Here is an 11,714-nt window from a genome sequence, read left to right on the forward strand (position 1 = left end):
CCATTTCGAGGTGAGTTTTGCATGTGGTGTGAGGTAGGGGTTCACCTTCATTCTTTCTCGCACGGGTGTCCAGTTGTTGAAAAGAGTGTTCCTTCCCCTTCGACTGGTCTTGCAGCTCCTGGAAAATCAGCTGGCTTTACAAGTGCAGATTTATTTCCGGGGGCGGCTGGGTGCCTCAGTCGGTTGAGTGTCCGCCTCTCGACGGCTCAGGTCACGATCTCACGGTTTATGAGATCAAGCCCCCATTGGGCTCTGGGCTGACCGCCCGGAGCCTGCTTTGGATCCTCTGTCCCCCTGTCTCTCTGCCCCTCCGCTGCTCATGCTCGAGCACTCTCTCTCTGTCGCACAAGAAATAAACAATTAAGACACAAGTGTGGATTTATTCCTGGACTGTTGATCTCTTGTGTCTGTCCTCGTGCTGGTGCCACACTGTCTAGTTTACTGTAAGTTTTGTCATCCTGAGTTGTGTCTGCTGTTGGGGGTGGGCAGTAAGGAAGGTAATGTGGTTCTTACGTCTCCACGTAACGAGACCAGACCCTTCTTCGTCGGGATCCACACAGCCTGGGGTGCCCGCCACGTCCCTGACTGAGCCATCACGACGTCCACAGTTGGGTTTCAGGGTCCCTTAGGATACGGAGGGTTTGGTGCGAGGCTGTGAGTAAGAGGGTCTTTGGCCAGTATGGGAAATTCGATGAGACGTGTCGCTTCCTGGCCTCTTGCAGAAGGAGCTGAAACTTGGGTTCGGCAGGCCGGGTCTTCCGTGGGTCCTGAAACTAGCTTGCAGTGTGGCGTCAGCTTGCTTTTCTTCGCTTATCGGTCTGGATCTTTTTACAGCCACTCTCTTCTTCCAGCTAAAACCTGCTGTGCAGCGAGCTTCAGAGGACAGAGGTAAAGGTTGGCTTTTTTTTGAGTTTTTATTTGGAAACAATTTTAGACGGATTGAAATGTTACAAAGACAGCATCGAGAGTTCTCGGGTACTTTTCAGCCACCTCCCCGCTGCTAGCATGGAACATAACTGCAGAATAACCCACACGAAGCAGGCAGCACAGAGCAAGAGTATTTACCAAACCACAGCCTTTATTTGGATTCCGCCAGCTGTCACACGCGTGTCTGCCCCAGAGCCCCACCCGGGACCCTGTATTGCGTTTAGCCATCACACCTCCGGCTCTTCGGGGCTGGGACCGTTTCCGTCTTTGCTGATCTCTTGTGACCTCGATGCTTTTGGAGAACGCTGGTCGGGGATCCTGCCGGACATCCCTCAACTTGCCTCGTGCCCGGTGTTCTCTGGGGTTCGGATGCAGGTCACGCGGTGTGGGACACGCTGAGTTCTCTGCGCCGCCAGCCGCTGTGTCTCTTTGCCGGTGGGTGACGTCAGCCCCCATCCCACGGTTACGGTGGTGCCGCTGCCCGGGACTCTGCAGGGAAAGGTGCTGCTTTTCCCTTCGGGACTTTGAGACTGTGCAGATGCCTCGTTTCCTCTCACACCTGTGCCCGTCCGTTGCAGCACCTGCTGGGCATCTCCCTGCGCTGGTTTTTACTGTGACTTCGTATTACTCTGGCTGCTTCTCCATCTGTGAATTGGAATTCTTTTGTGGAAGAGGGCAGCCCCTTCTCCCTCATTTACGGTATGTTTTGAATTTTGCGCCAGTGAAGATTTAGGAGCATTTATTCTGTCCTGCGCGTGGTAGTCTGGCACCGTCACCATTCTGTCGCCTCAGTTGCCCTTGGCTTTGGCCATCGGGCGCTCCTCGACTGGGGTCCTGTGTCCTTCCTTCGTGACCACACCCTCTAGGGAGGGTTGCCTTCCTTCCTGCTCCTCCCAAGTGCTGGAGATGCTCTCTCGGCTCACCTTGTATATTTCCTGCCTCAGCCCCGGAATAGGACACCTCTCCACGTTGGAGAATGGTATTTGAGAACGGTGAGCTGGGTGTCGGGGCCTCTCCTGTCAGTCGACAGAGCTTGGAAATGGGAATCCGAACCCACGCATGCCTCCGTGCGCACCTGTGTTTATTTCTGCGTCCACCTGTCTGTATACGTACGTTTTTCAGAAAGCCGGAGTTCATGCTGATCTGACGATAGTGTGTTCAGGTCGGTGGACCTTCTGAAGCTTTGGGGGTCTCCCTGCCTTGTGAGGGTCACAAATAGCCCCTGTAGGCTTGGGTGGAGAGCAGGGGATGCCAGGCCCCTTTTGAGGGCCACCTGGGGCTTGTGGCCATGGACGAGCAGGCAGAGTTGGGCGTCTGGTCCTCCTGGCCAGGTAGCTGAATGAGTAGGTGAGGGCTCCCTTCCCATCTGGCCCGGAGGCTGCCCAGTCAGCGCTCTGCCTCCCAAAACCCGGGCCCAGCTCCAGGGCACGAATGGGCAGTGTGGTCTGGTGTGGGCCAGCCCTCCAGACCTACCCTGAGGGTCAGCCCTGGACAGCTGAGAGCTGGTAGGACCAGGGGACTCAGGGGTTCCTTATCCAGCCAAGCAGGGGGTTCCCCAGAGAGGCCACCAGGTGGTGGCAGTCCCTAATGCCTCAGCCTTGAGGTGCAGCTGGCTCTTTCCCTGTTTCCTGCTGCTGCTGCTTCCTGGCCCCGCCTGCCTGCCCTTTGCAGGGGGGGGGGGGGGGTGAAGCGAACACCACCCAGCCTGCTGCTTCAGCCCCTGCATGCCCGCGGTCAGAGTAACAGCCTCTTCCAGTGGTCAGATTGTGCCTTTTTAAAGGAGGGATGGTCAGACGGTGCCTTTTAGGGACATCGATGTCTGATGTCTCAGGTCGCCACTGCAGGCTCTTACCTTGTTGCAACCGGACTCCCTTCCCGGGTTCTATTCTTAGCGCCCCAGATTTCCCGGGGCCCACAGTGAGGTCAGCGGCTGGGCCGGGCCAGCTTGGGCAACAGGAAGCATCAAACCCAGCCTGCCTTGCCTGGGCCTTTCTGTTTTGTTTTTTCTTTAAAAATGTTACTTAGACTTTATTTTTTTCAAGCATCTTGCTGGGACAGAGAAATTGAGAGTGCTCCCCGCACCCCACATGGTCTCCCCACTGGGACCTCCTCTCAGGCTGGAGCATTTGTTGCAGTTAATGAACCAATGTTGATACATTCTTAGTAAGTAAAGTCCGCACTCTGTTCAGCTCCATGCTCCGTGACAGTTTTGAGAGGCCCGGGCAGGGGTTTTCTAGAAGGCCCTTCCTTGGGTGCGTCTGCGGCTTTTCTCGTAGTGAGACTGGGGCGATGGGTTTAGGGAGGAGAACCCCCCGAGTGAAGCGCCCTCCCCCTGACACCACCCCGGGGGTGCGTGCTGTCACCGCGGTGTTGGCCTTGGTCCCCCGGCTGAGGTGGGCCGTCCAGTGTCTCCACTGTAAGCTCACTCCCTTCCCTGTTCCCATGCTGTCCTGTTTGGGAGGCTGTCACTGTGCCCAGCCCACGCTTCAGGGCCCTGAGGCCAGGCTCTGGCATCCCAGCACCTCCAGGATGGCTGCTGGCCAGCCATGTGGGGGCGGGGGGGTGGGGGGTGGGTAGGGGACGCGGCCCCTGAAGGAGCAGTGGAGGCAGGTGGGCCTGGCCCCTTGGTCACTGTGGACATGGGTCAGGGTGGACAGAGGCTGTCTTTGGGCTGTGGCCACAGAACTGGGGCCCGACCCCGGCCTCCCAGCTCGGGGGTCAGTGTCGTTGTCCCCCAGAGCAGGAGGGTAGTAGGACCCATGGTCTCGGTGGCCCGGCAGCGCTGGGTCTGTCCAGCTGAGAACCACGGGCCCTGGTGGTCTCTGCCTTTCAGACCACGTGCTGGTGGGTGTGGCCCATGTCCAGCGTGGGAACAGCCTGTGCGGAGACGGTCAGGAGCGAGGAGGGAGACATGTGATCCCCTCGACACAGGAGCAAAAAAGCCCGAGGCCAGCAGCTCGCGGCCTAGCGTCCGCTCCGTCAGTGGAAGTGAAGAGATCTCTCCACGCCCCTGAAATCCGTGAAATGCACACAGAAGCCACCGTGTGAGTGTCCCCGTGCCGCTGTAACGGGGAACCACGCTTCGTGACTGAAAACCGCACACACCGATGCCCCCGATCGGGAGGCCAGGACGCGGGCACGGGTCTCACGGGGCTGCCGCCGAGGCGTGGGCAGGGCCGGCTCCGTCCGGTGGCTCCGGCGGGAGTCCGTTCTTTGCCTGTGCGGCTTCGAGGGGCACCACCTTCCTCCTTCCCAGTGTGACGGTGAGGCCTCTGCTCCTGTTGTCGTGTCGCCTTCTCTGACCCTCCTGCTCCGCCCGTGACCCAGGGTCATCTTCCCGCCTGAAGGTCCTTAACCTGCAGAGTCCCCTCTGCTGCGGAAGGGAGCAGGGCCCCAGGTTGCAGGGATGAGGGCTTGAGGGCGTGGACATCCTGGGGGCTGCGCTCTGCCAGCCACACCTCCAGGGAGGGGTCCTCAGACTTGAGCCTTGCCTCCGGCAGGTGCTAGCGGGGCTGTGGAGGGGGATGCGCGGGGCGCAGGCGCAGGCCGGGGAGGCCTCGGGAGTTTATTTACCTTGCCCAGAAGAGGGGCGCAGCCGAGGTCGGGCAGTCCCACAGCTTGACGCTTTCAACCCGGGGGTCTGACCTGGGAAGAGACGGTGTGATCTGTTGAATGGGGTCGTGCTCAGGAATTTAAAAAACCCGACAAAAATAAGAGAAAACGTGGGAGCATCCGGGAGAGCTGATAGCCCGGGTTGTCCAAGGTGCCGGGGCTACACTGAAGGTTGGGAGTCTTGTCCTGTGTCCACTCAATAGTGTTGGGGTGTCTCTGTGCCCAGCGGTGCATTCACTGGCTCGGACCCTGCCCTCCGAGGGTCTTGGCCCCGTACAGCCCCTGCTCTGTCCTCTGCCTGTGCTCTCCGCCTGCCGGGGGTGTCATCACTGGTCGCCAGACATACGTGTTGTTCCTGTGACTCTCCTCCTTGGAGGGGTGCCTTTCTGACTGGGGGGCTTTGGAGGAGGCAGAACTTCTTATAAACCTCTGAAGAGCTGCCTGAATCTTAAGGTTTCCAGAAGCTCCTTTGGTTTAATTTGATTGTCTCATGGAGCCCTCACTTCGTCAGCTACTGATTTTTAGGGGCTGAGCCTAAAACGGGCAGTTGTTGCAGGACTTCAATGGGGAAGGTGCTTACAGCTATGATTTTACTGTTCTTGAGAATTGGCAAGGATTTGGAAATGTCTGGGTAAAGGCAGTATCCTTGGGCTACACGCAGCTGTTAGGAGTAGAGTCTGGAATTGAGATTTAAGCATGCGATCCGTTTAGCTCATCGTGCTTTTATTTTGTGCACCGTAGGAACCATCACCCTTGCCGGGACCTGATAGAAACCCCTGCCAGCTACGGGGCACCTGTCCTCCGCGGCCTTGGCTCTCCAGTACGACCGGGACTCTGAAGTAAGTGCTCGGGCCCTAGGCCCAGGTGGCCACAGGAGAGCGAGGCACTGAAGGCCGCGGCTCCCCCCGGGGCAGCCCATCAGGCCTGCACGCACACTGGGAGAAGGCGGCTGCTGTTTGGCCCTGAGTTCAGGGCTGTCCGGGGCCCGGGAGCCTTTGCACAGAGGAGCCCGGAACCCTCGGGGTGGCTCTGCTGGCCGCTCCTCCTCTAGTCCGGCGCTCACGTTTGTGCTCCCGTCCTTCGGCGTCCGAGTGACAGTGCTGTGCCTCGCCATGGCGCATTTCGGGGGATGCGGGCATCGCCCCGCTTGAGCTGCCCCATCTGTGTCGTGTGGATCAGGACCTGGCTCATCCAGGGGCACGTTCACCCCAAACCACTCCCTGCAGGAAATGGTGACCAGTCACAGTGGAGAAGTGGGGGGGGGGGGGGCTCTAAAAATGGAGAATTCCTTTAAAATACTTTTTTTTTAATGTTTATTTATTTTTGAGAGAGAGGGAGAGAGGAGGGGGGGAAGGACAGAGAGAAAAAGAGAGAGAGAATCTGTGCTGTCCGTGCAGAGCCCGACGTGGAGCTCAAACTCCCCAACCGCAAGATCACGCCCTGAGCTGAAATCGAGAGTCGGGTGCCTAACTGACTGAGCCACCCAGGTGCCCCTTAAAATGCTGTTTTTAGAAAAAAACGTTTCTTGATTTATTTTGAGAGAGAGTGTGCACATACCTGCATGTGCGAGACACAGAGGGAGAGAGAGAATCCCAAGCGGGCTCCTCACTGTCAGCACAGAGCCTGACATGGGGCTCGATCCCACAAACTGTGAGCTCATGAGCTGAACCGAAATCAATAGTCAGATGCCTAATGACGGAGCTACCCAGGTGCCCCTTTAAAATACCTTTCGGGCTGTTGTATACCTAGGTGGCTCTGTCGGTTAAGTGTCCAACTTGGACACAGGTCACGATCTCGCCGTTTGTGGGTTCGAGCCCCACGTCGGGCTCTGTGCCAACAGCTCGGAGCCTGGAGCCTGGAGCCTGCTTCCGATTCTGGGTCTCCCTCTCTCTCTGCCCCTCCCCCACTCACACTGTCTGTCTGTCTGTCTCTCTCCTCCCCCTCTCTCAAAAAATACACAAACATTAAAAAATTACGAACACGATACGATAAAATACCTTGAAAAGAATCGCAGTGCCCAGCTGCTGCGGGTGTTCACTCCGGGCATTCTGCCTCCTCCTGTACTTTTCTGATAAACCCGGGACAGAGGGTTTTAAAGAGGTGGCCTCAGATGCTGGGCCAATGGTGGGCTCATAAGAGATCGAGCAACCTCATCATCTCCCGGCTCACATCTACAGAGCGGGTGTGGCCTGTGAGGGGTGACCGGCGGCAGGGGGTTGGCCAGTGTGGGGCGAACAGTCCTGTGTGCTCCTGGCCATCCCACGGTGGCTTTCCCTGGTGCCCCGAGAATGGCTACCTCGTGTTCAGTGTTGGGCTCCCAGGCCGTGTAGCCAGTTGGGCCAAGCGTGGTCTGGAGTGTGGCTTTTTTTGCTCTGTCGTGATTTAGGAAATCAGGGAGGTGGGCAGTGGAACTCCAGTCCCCCGTAGGAGAGGTGAAGAAAAGGTTTTGTTGCTTAAGGGGTGGACTTCAGGGATCTGGGGGTGGGGTCAGCTAACTGGTCGGTGGACCGATCTGGCCCTCTGCCTGTTTTTGCAAGTAAAGTTTTATCGGCACGCAGAGCGCGGCGTGCCTGGACAGATCGCCTCTGTCAGCTCGAGCTCGAGGATGTAGGTGGGAATATGTACCGTGTGATCCTGTACAGAAAAGGTGTGTCGGCCTTGGTCTGGGTCAGCTTGTCGCTTGCCGGGGCCGGATGGGCCAGGCCTTTGTGGACGGGTTCGGAAACGATTTCCTCTGTGTCTCCGACGGCATGGCTTTTACTCTTAGAGCTTGTGCTTTGTCGGGAGACGGCCACATCTCCAAAACGTGGCCATCTCTTTGTACCCAGATCAGTGGGGCATGTTCTGTGTGCGTACCTCGTTCCGTGCGGTTAGATTAACCTTTAGTGGTCCCTCGCTGCGGTCATCCTGACCTGCTCTCTCCCTCGATCAGCCCATTTTGTAGCTGAAGAAACTGAGCGCCACGACTGAAAAGGTTCTCTGGAGGAGGGCGAGACGTGAATTTAGACTCCTGGTTCCTTCGTCCAAAAGGCCTGGGGCCTTCAGGGAGATTAGAATCCTTGAGAGAAAGCAGACCAGTTCCCTGTGGTCTGCCAGGTCCCCAGCAGGCTACCTTGGGCTTTGCAAAAATTCGTCCTTAGGGAGACAGAATTCGCATACCGTAACAGTCACCCTTTAAAGTGTACGGTACAGGGATTTTTATTTAAATTTTTAAATTTTATTATATACTTTTAAATGTTACTTATTTTTGAGAGAGAGCACAAGTGGGGGAGTGGCTGAGAGAAGGGGCGACTCGGCATCCGAAGCAGACGCCAGGCTCTGAGCCGTCAGCACAGAGCCTGACGTGGGGCTCGAACCCATGAGACCTGAGATCATGACCTGAGCCGAAGTCAGACACTTAACTGTCTGAGCCACCCAGGCGCCCCAGTACAGTGACTTTTTAGTATGTATGCAGAGCTATGCAACCATCTGATTCTAGGGCGTTGTATCCCCCCAGAAAGAAACCCCTCCTATAATGTAAACCCGTGCGTGAAGCAGTCACTGTCCCTCCCCCTCCCCTGGCCCCCACGAGTCCCCTTCCTGTCCCTGGATGGGCCCGTTCTGGACGTCTCACCCACGCGGACTCACACCCCGCTTGGCCTCTCGGGTCTGGTTCCCTCCCTGAGCGTCGCGTGTCTGGGGTCCGTCCTTGGAGGGGGGGGGGCGCCTCGCTCCGGCTCCTGGCTGATCGTGTTCCCACGCGTGGGGGGCACACCGTGTGTAGCTGTTCATCAGTCGATGGGTATTTTGGTTCTTTCCCCTTTAGGGGTGTTACGAACTATGCTGCTGTGAACGTTCACTACAGGTTTCTGTGCTGACGTGTGTTTTGTTTTTCTTGGGTAGACACCGGGCGTGGGGTTGCTGGGTCACGTGGTCCCAGCCCTTGTGTCACCTTTTCAGTTACTGCCACGCTGCATTCCACAGTGGCTGTGCCACTTCCCATCCCCCCCCCCCCCCCCCCCAGCCGTGCGCAAGAGCTCCTCTTGGGACAGCCGCCACCATACCCGGGCCCGCTAGCGCCACCGTGAACTTGCAGGCCGAGGTTGTCGGCGGGGGTCGCCTGCACAGCCCCCGCCGCTGGCTGTCCCTGGGGATCTTAACCCTGCAGCATAAGGGCGGCTCTTTCTGCTCCGTGGCCCCGGGCCGCTGTCCACGTCTGCTTAGGTTCGGGGACAACAGGGCCTGCGGACCACCGTTGGTAGCCCGGTCCCGTTTCCGGCGTTCTAGAAACTGTGCTCCTGTCTGGGTGAACGTAGGCGGATGTGCTGGTCTTCCCGAGATGTGCCCCACAGCAGAAAGCGCCCAGGTTGGAGCGACGCGGGGACTGTTTCTTTCTTTGCACGATGGACTTTTCACACGGCACCTGAGCGGCCTGAGTAGTGCCTCCCGAAGGCGCACGCGGCTCGCTCGCGGGAGCCTGGCAGTGTGTGTGCTCCCCCGCGTGGTAAGAGGGACTTGCTTGGCAGACGGGGTTACCTGAAGGCCCCCGAGATGGGAGATGTTACTGGATTATCTGGGGTCCCGGTGCCAACACCAGGGTCGTTGTACGAGGGGGGCCGGAGGGCCGGAGGCAGAGCCGTGGGCGGACCCTGTGCCACTGGCTGTGAGGGTGGAGGACGGGCCGCCGTCCAGGGATGTGCTGCTCCTGGATGCCGGAAAAGGCAGGGAACTCCAGAGGGGACGCCCCGGCCTCCTGGCGTCCTGCCTCTGGGAGGCGCTCTGCCTGTTCGGTCCCCTTCTGTCTCTGTGGCCATCTCGGACGGGCCGGTTCTGTGGCACCAAGGCCGATCGAGTCTGGCATCCTCTGTGGAGTCCGTGTCGTCCCGGGCTGTGCCCAGCACTTCTGCCCGCTGTCCGCCCTGGTCAGCCGTCCTCCTGGGCCCCCTGCTCCCGCCGGCCAGTGCTCTCCTGCTGCTTGGAGGCCCGCACGTAGAGCCCTCCCCACGTGTGGTGCCGTGGGCCCGAGGGCAGGCAGGGTGAGGGTTCTGTGACACGGGGGTCGGCCGGGTCCCCAGCTTGCGGGCTCTGTGAGGTCAGGGATCGTGCCCGTGCCTCGCGGAGAACCTGGGGCCTAGTTGACGCTCCCCGAGGAGGAGGAGGAGGATGTGGAGGACTTTCTAGTCTCTCTTCCTTGCCGGACCCTGACCATACACACAGGCACCTGGCCCTCTCTGCAGCCGCTTGTGGGACACAGTGACACAGCACCGGGCCCACACGGGGGACCAGATGAGGGGGGTTGAGGGGGCTCTTGTGTCACCTCTGCGGTAGGTTCCCTCTCGAGTCCTGGTGACGCAGAGGCCCCTCCTGGGGAGCGATCGCGCTCCAGGGCCTGACTGCCGTCGCCCCCTTTCGGGAGCTGTCCTCTGCCAGCAGGAGCCGTGCCGAGGTGGGGGCAGGCTGGCTGGGGGTCACTGGGCGTTTCATCCGATGGCCAGACCTCCTGGCCCGGAGCCTGGCAGGGGCAGGTAGAGGTGAGGGGTTGGGGGGAGAGAGGCCCCTTTGGGGCAGGGGATGGGCCTCCCCGAGAAGGACTGGGGTTCCCAGGGAACTTTCAGACATCATGTTCATGGAGCCCCAGCTACTTCCCAAGACAAGGGTAGTTAAGTATTTCTCAAGGTTATATTTCCTCACAGTTCACCTTCATCGTAAGGTCACATTTGCTCAGAGGACATACTTTCAGGCATGTTACATATCACAACCTCAGAGGTGCAGATTCCCCCCATCCACATCCTGGAAAACGTCTGCCATCCGACCTCATAACCCGTCAGGGTCAGTCTCTGAGCCCTTCAGTCAGAAAACCTGAGGCTGCGTCCTGGGCCGGAGCAATCCTCTCCCCTCTGGTTCCGGTTTGCGGATTGCTCACTGGCTGTGGGGGCCCCACCCCTCACGTGTTTGTTCCCACTCTGCGGGGAGGCTTCCGGGGCTCAGTGCGCCCCTTTATCAGGATCCAGGGGGCTTCTGTCCTGGGGCTGGATTCCAGATGTGGGGACAGCCTTCTGCTCCTGACCAGGTGGCAGCTGGGGCGGGGCGGGGGGGGGGGGGGGGGGGGGGGGGGGTGGCGGGCGGACGAGGGCGCCCGGCCGTGTAGGGCCCGTGGTGGCCGAGGACTCCTCGGGGTCGGCCGGTGTCTCCCCCCACAGCTCACGAGGCCCTGCGTTGAAAGACCCCCCAGGTGGGGTGCCAGGCCTTCCCCGGGCCCAGGTGACCGTGACTCAGAGAATGGCCCTGACCCAAACAGGCAGCCCCGGGCAGCCCTGCCCAACGTCGCCCTCTTGCGACACATCCCTGGGCTGACGATGCTTGTTCCTCTTCCGGGTGTGGGGAGGAGCTACCTGGGGTTGCCCCCGACAGCCGGGCGCTGCCCTTACGTACTGCGATCGTTGGTCCCGGGTGGCCGGGAGGGCATCAGGCCAGGAAGGCCCGCGGCATGCGGGGTCCCGAGCAAATGACTTGAAAGACGTTAATAACTTGACGGAGATAAACTTCACGTACTCGGAATTCGCCCATGGGAGCGTGTGTCCCCGCGATGGTCGGCATATGTGCCTCTCTGCTCTGGGCCTCGCAGGGAGGACACTCTCCTTTCTGTGAGAGGTCAGGCGGGTCGCAGCCAGGGAACCCACCAGGAGGCTCGGGGCCGCCCTGCCTGTTAGGGAAAAAAACCCGGTGCACAGCCCAGCTGGCTCTGGCTTCACGGTGTCGCCCTGCCTCTGCACGGGTGGCGGGGCCTGGCTCGGGTCTGGGGGGGGGGGCCGCCGGGACGGGAGGCGGGTGCCCCCTGCCTGCTGAGCGTGCGGCCAGAAGTCGGGTTGTGCTTGGACGGGCGGAGGGGACGGGGGTTCCAGGGTGTCCCTCCTGTGAGGCGGCCGTGGCTCCCACAGCCGAGGGAGCCTCACGGGGGGTGGGGGTGTCACACGAGTGGAAATCCTGAGGGATTCGCAGTGACTTGATTCTCTCCCACGCCTGGGAGGCCACACTTCTGGGTGAGTCTCACAGACAGAAATCAAGCCGTCGGCAGGTGGCTTCTTCGGGAGACGTCGGGGCAGAAGTGATTTTCTTTCCTGTTTTTTAAAAACTTATTTTAACGTACTTTAATTAATTAATTAATTTTTAAGGGAACGATTCTTTTTTTTTTTTTT

General features: G+C 59.4%; 1 protein-coding gene and 1 long non-coding RNA gene across 5 annotated transcripts in view; one reads left to right on the top strand and one right to left on the bottom strand.

Moving 5' to 3' along the window:
* Positions 1–5,251: 5,251 nt before the first annotated feature.
* Positions 5,252–8,547, bottom strand: LOC121021329 (uncharacterized). 2 transcript variants are annotated; one of them, XR_005786504.1, is made up of 3 exons: positions 8,167–8,547; positions 7,165–7,518; positions 5,252–5,759 (listed from the first exon to the last, which is right to left on the bottom strand). It is a non-coding gene; the product is annotated as an uncharacterized LOC121021329 (long non-coding RNA). The 2 variants fall into 2 exon arrangements; XR_005786503.1 differs by having other exon boundaries at positions 8,153–8,547.
* Positions 5,281–11,714, top strand: part of KDM4B (lysine demethylase 4B) — a 100,006-nt gene continuing 93,572 nt past the window's right edge. For all 3 annotated transcript variants that reach the window (XR_005786502.1, XM_040461609.1, XM_040461610.1), the window contains exon 1: positions 5,281–5,378. The gene's annotated coding sequence lies outside the window, so the exon portion shown is untranslated. The remainder of the gene's footprint in view (positions 5,379–11,714) is intronic.

Source organism: Herpailurus yagouaroundi, unplaced genomic scaffold (assembly GCF_014898765.1).
Source record: "Herpailurus yagouaroundi ecotype Mexico unplaced genomic scaffold, PumYag 295, whole genome shotgun sequence".
Taxonomy (NCBI): domain Eukaryota; kingdom Metazoa; phylum Chordata; class Mammalia; order Carnivora; family Felidae; genus Herpailurus; species Herpailurus yagouaroundi.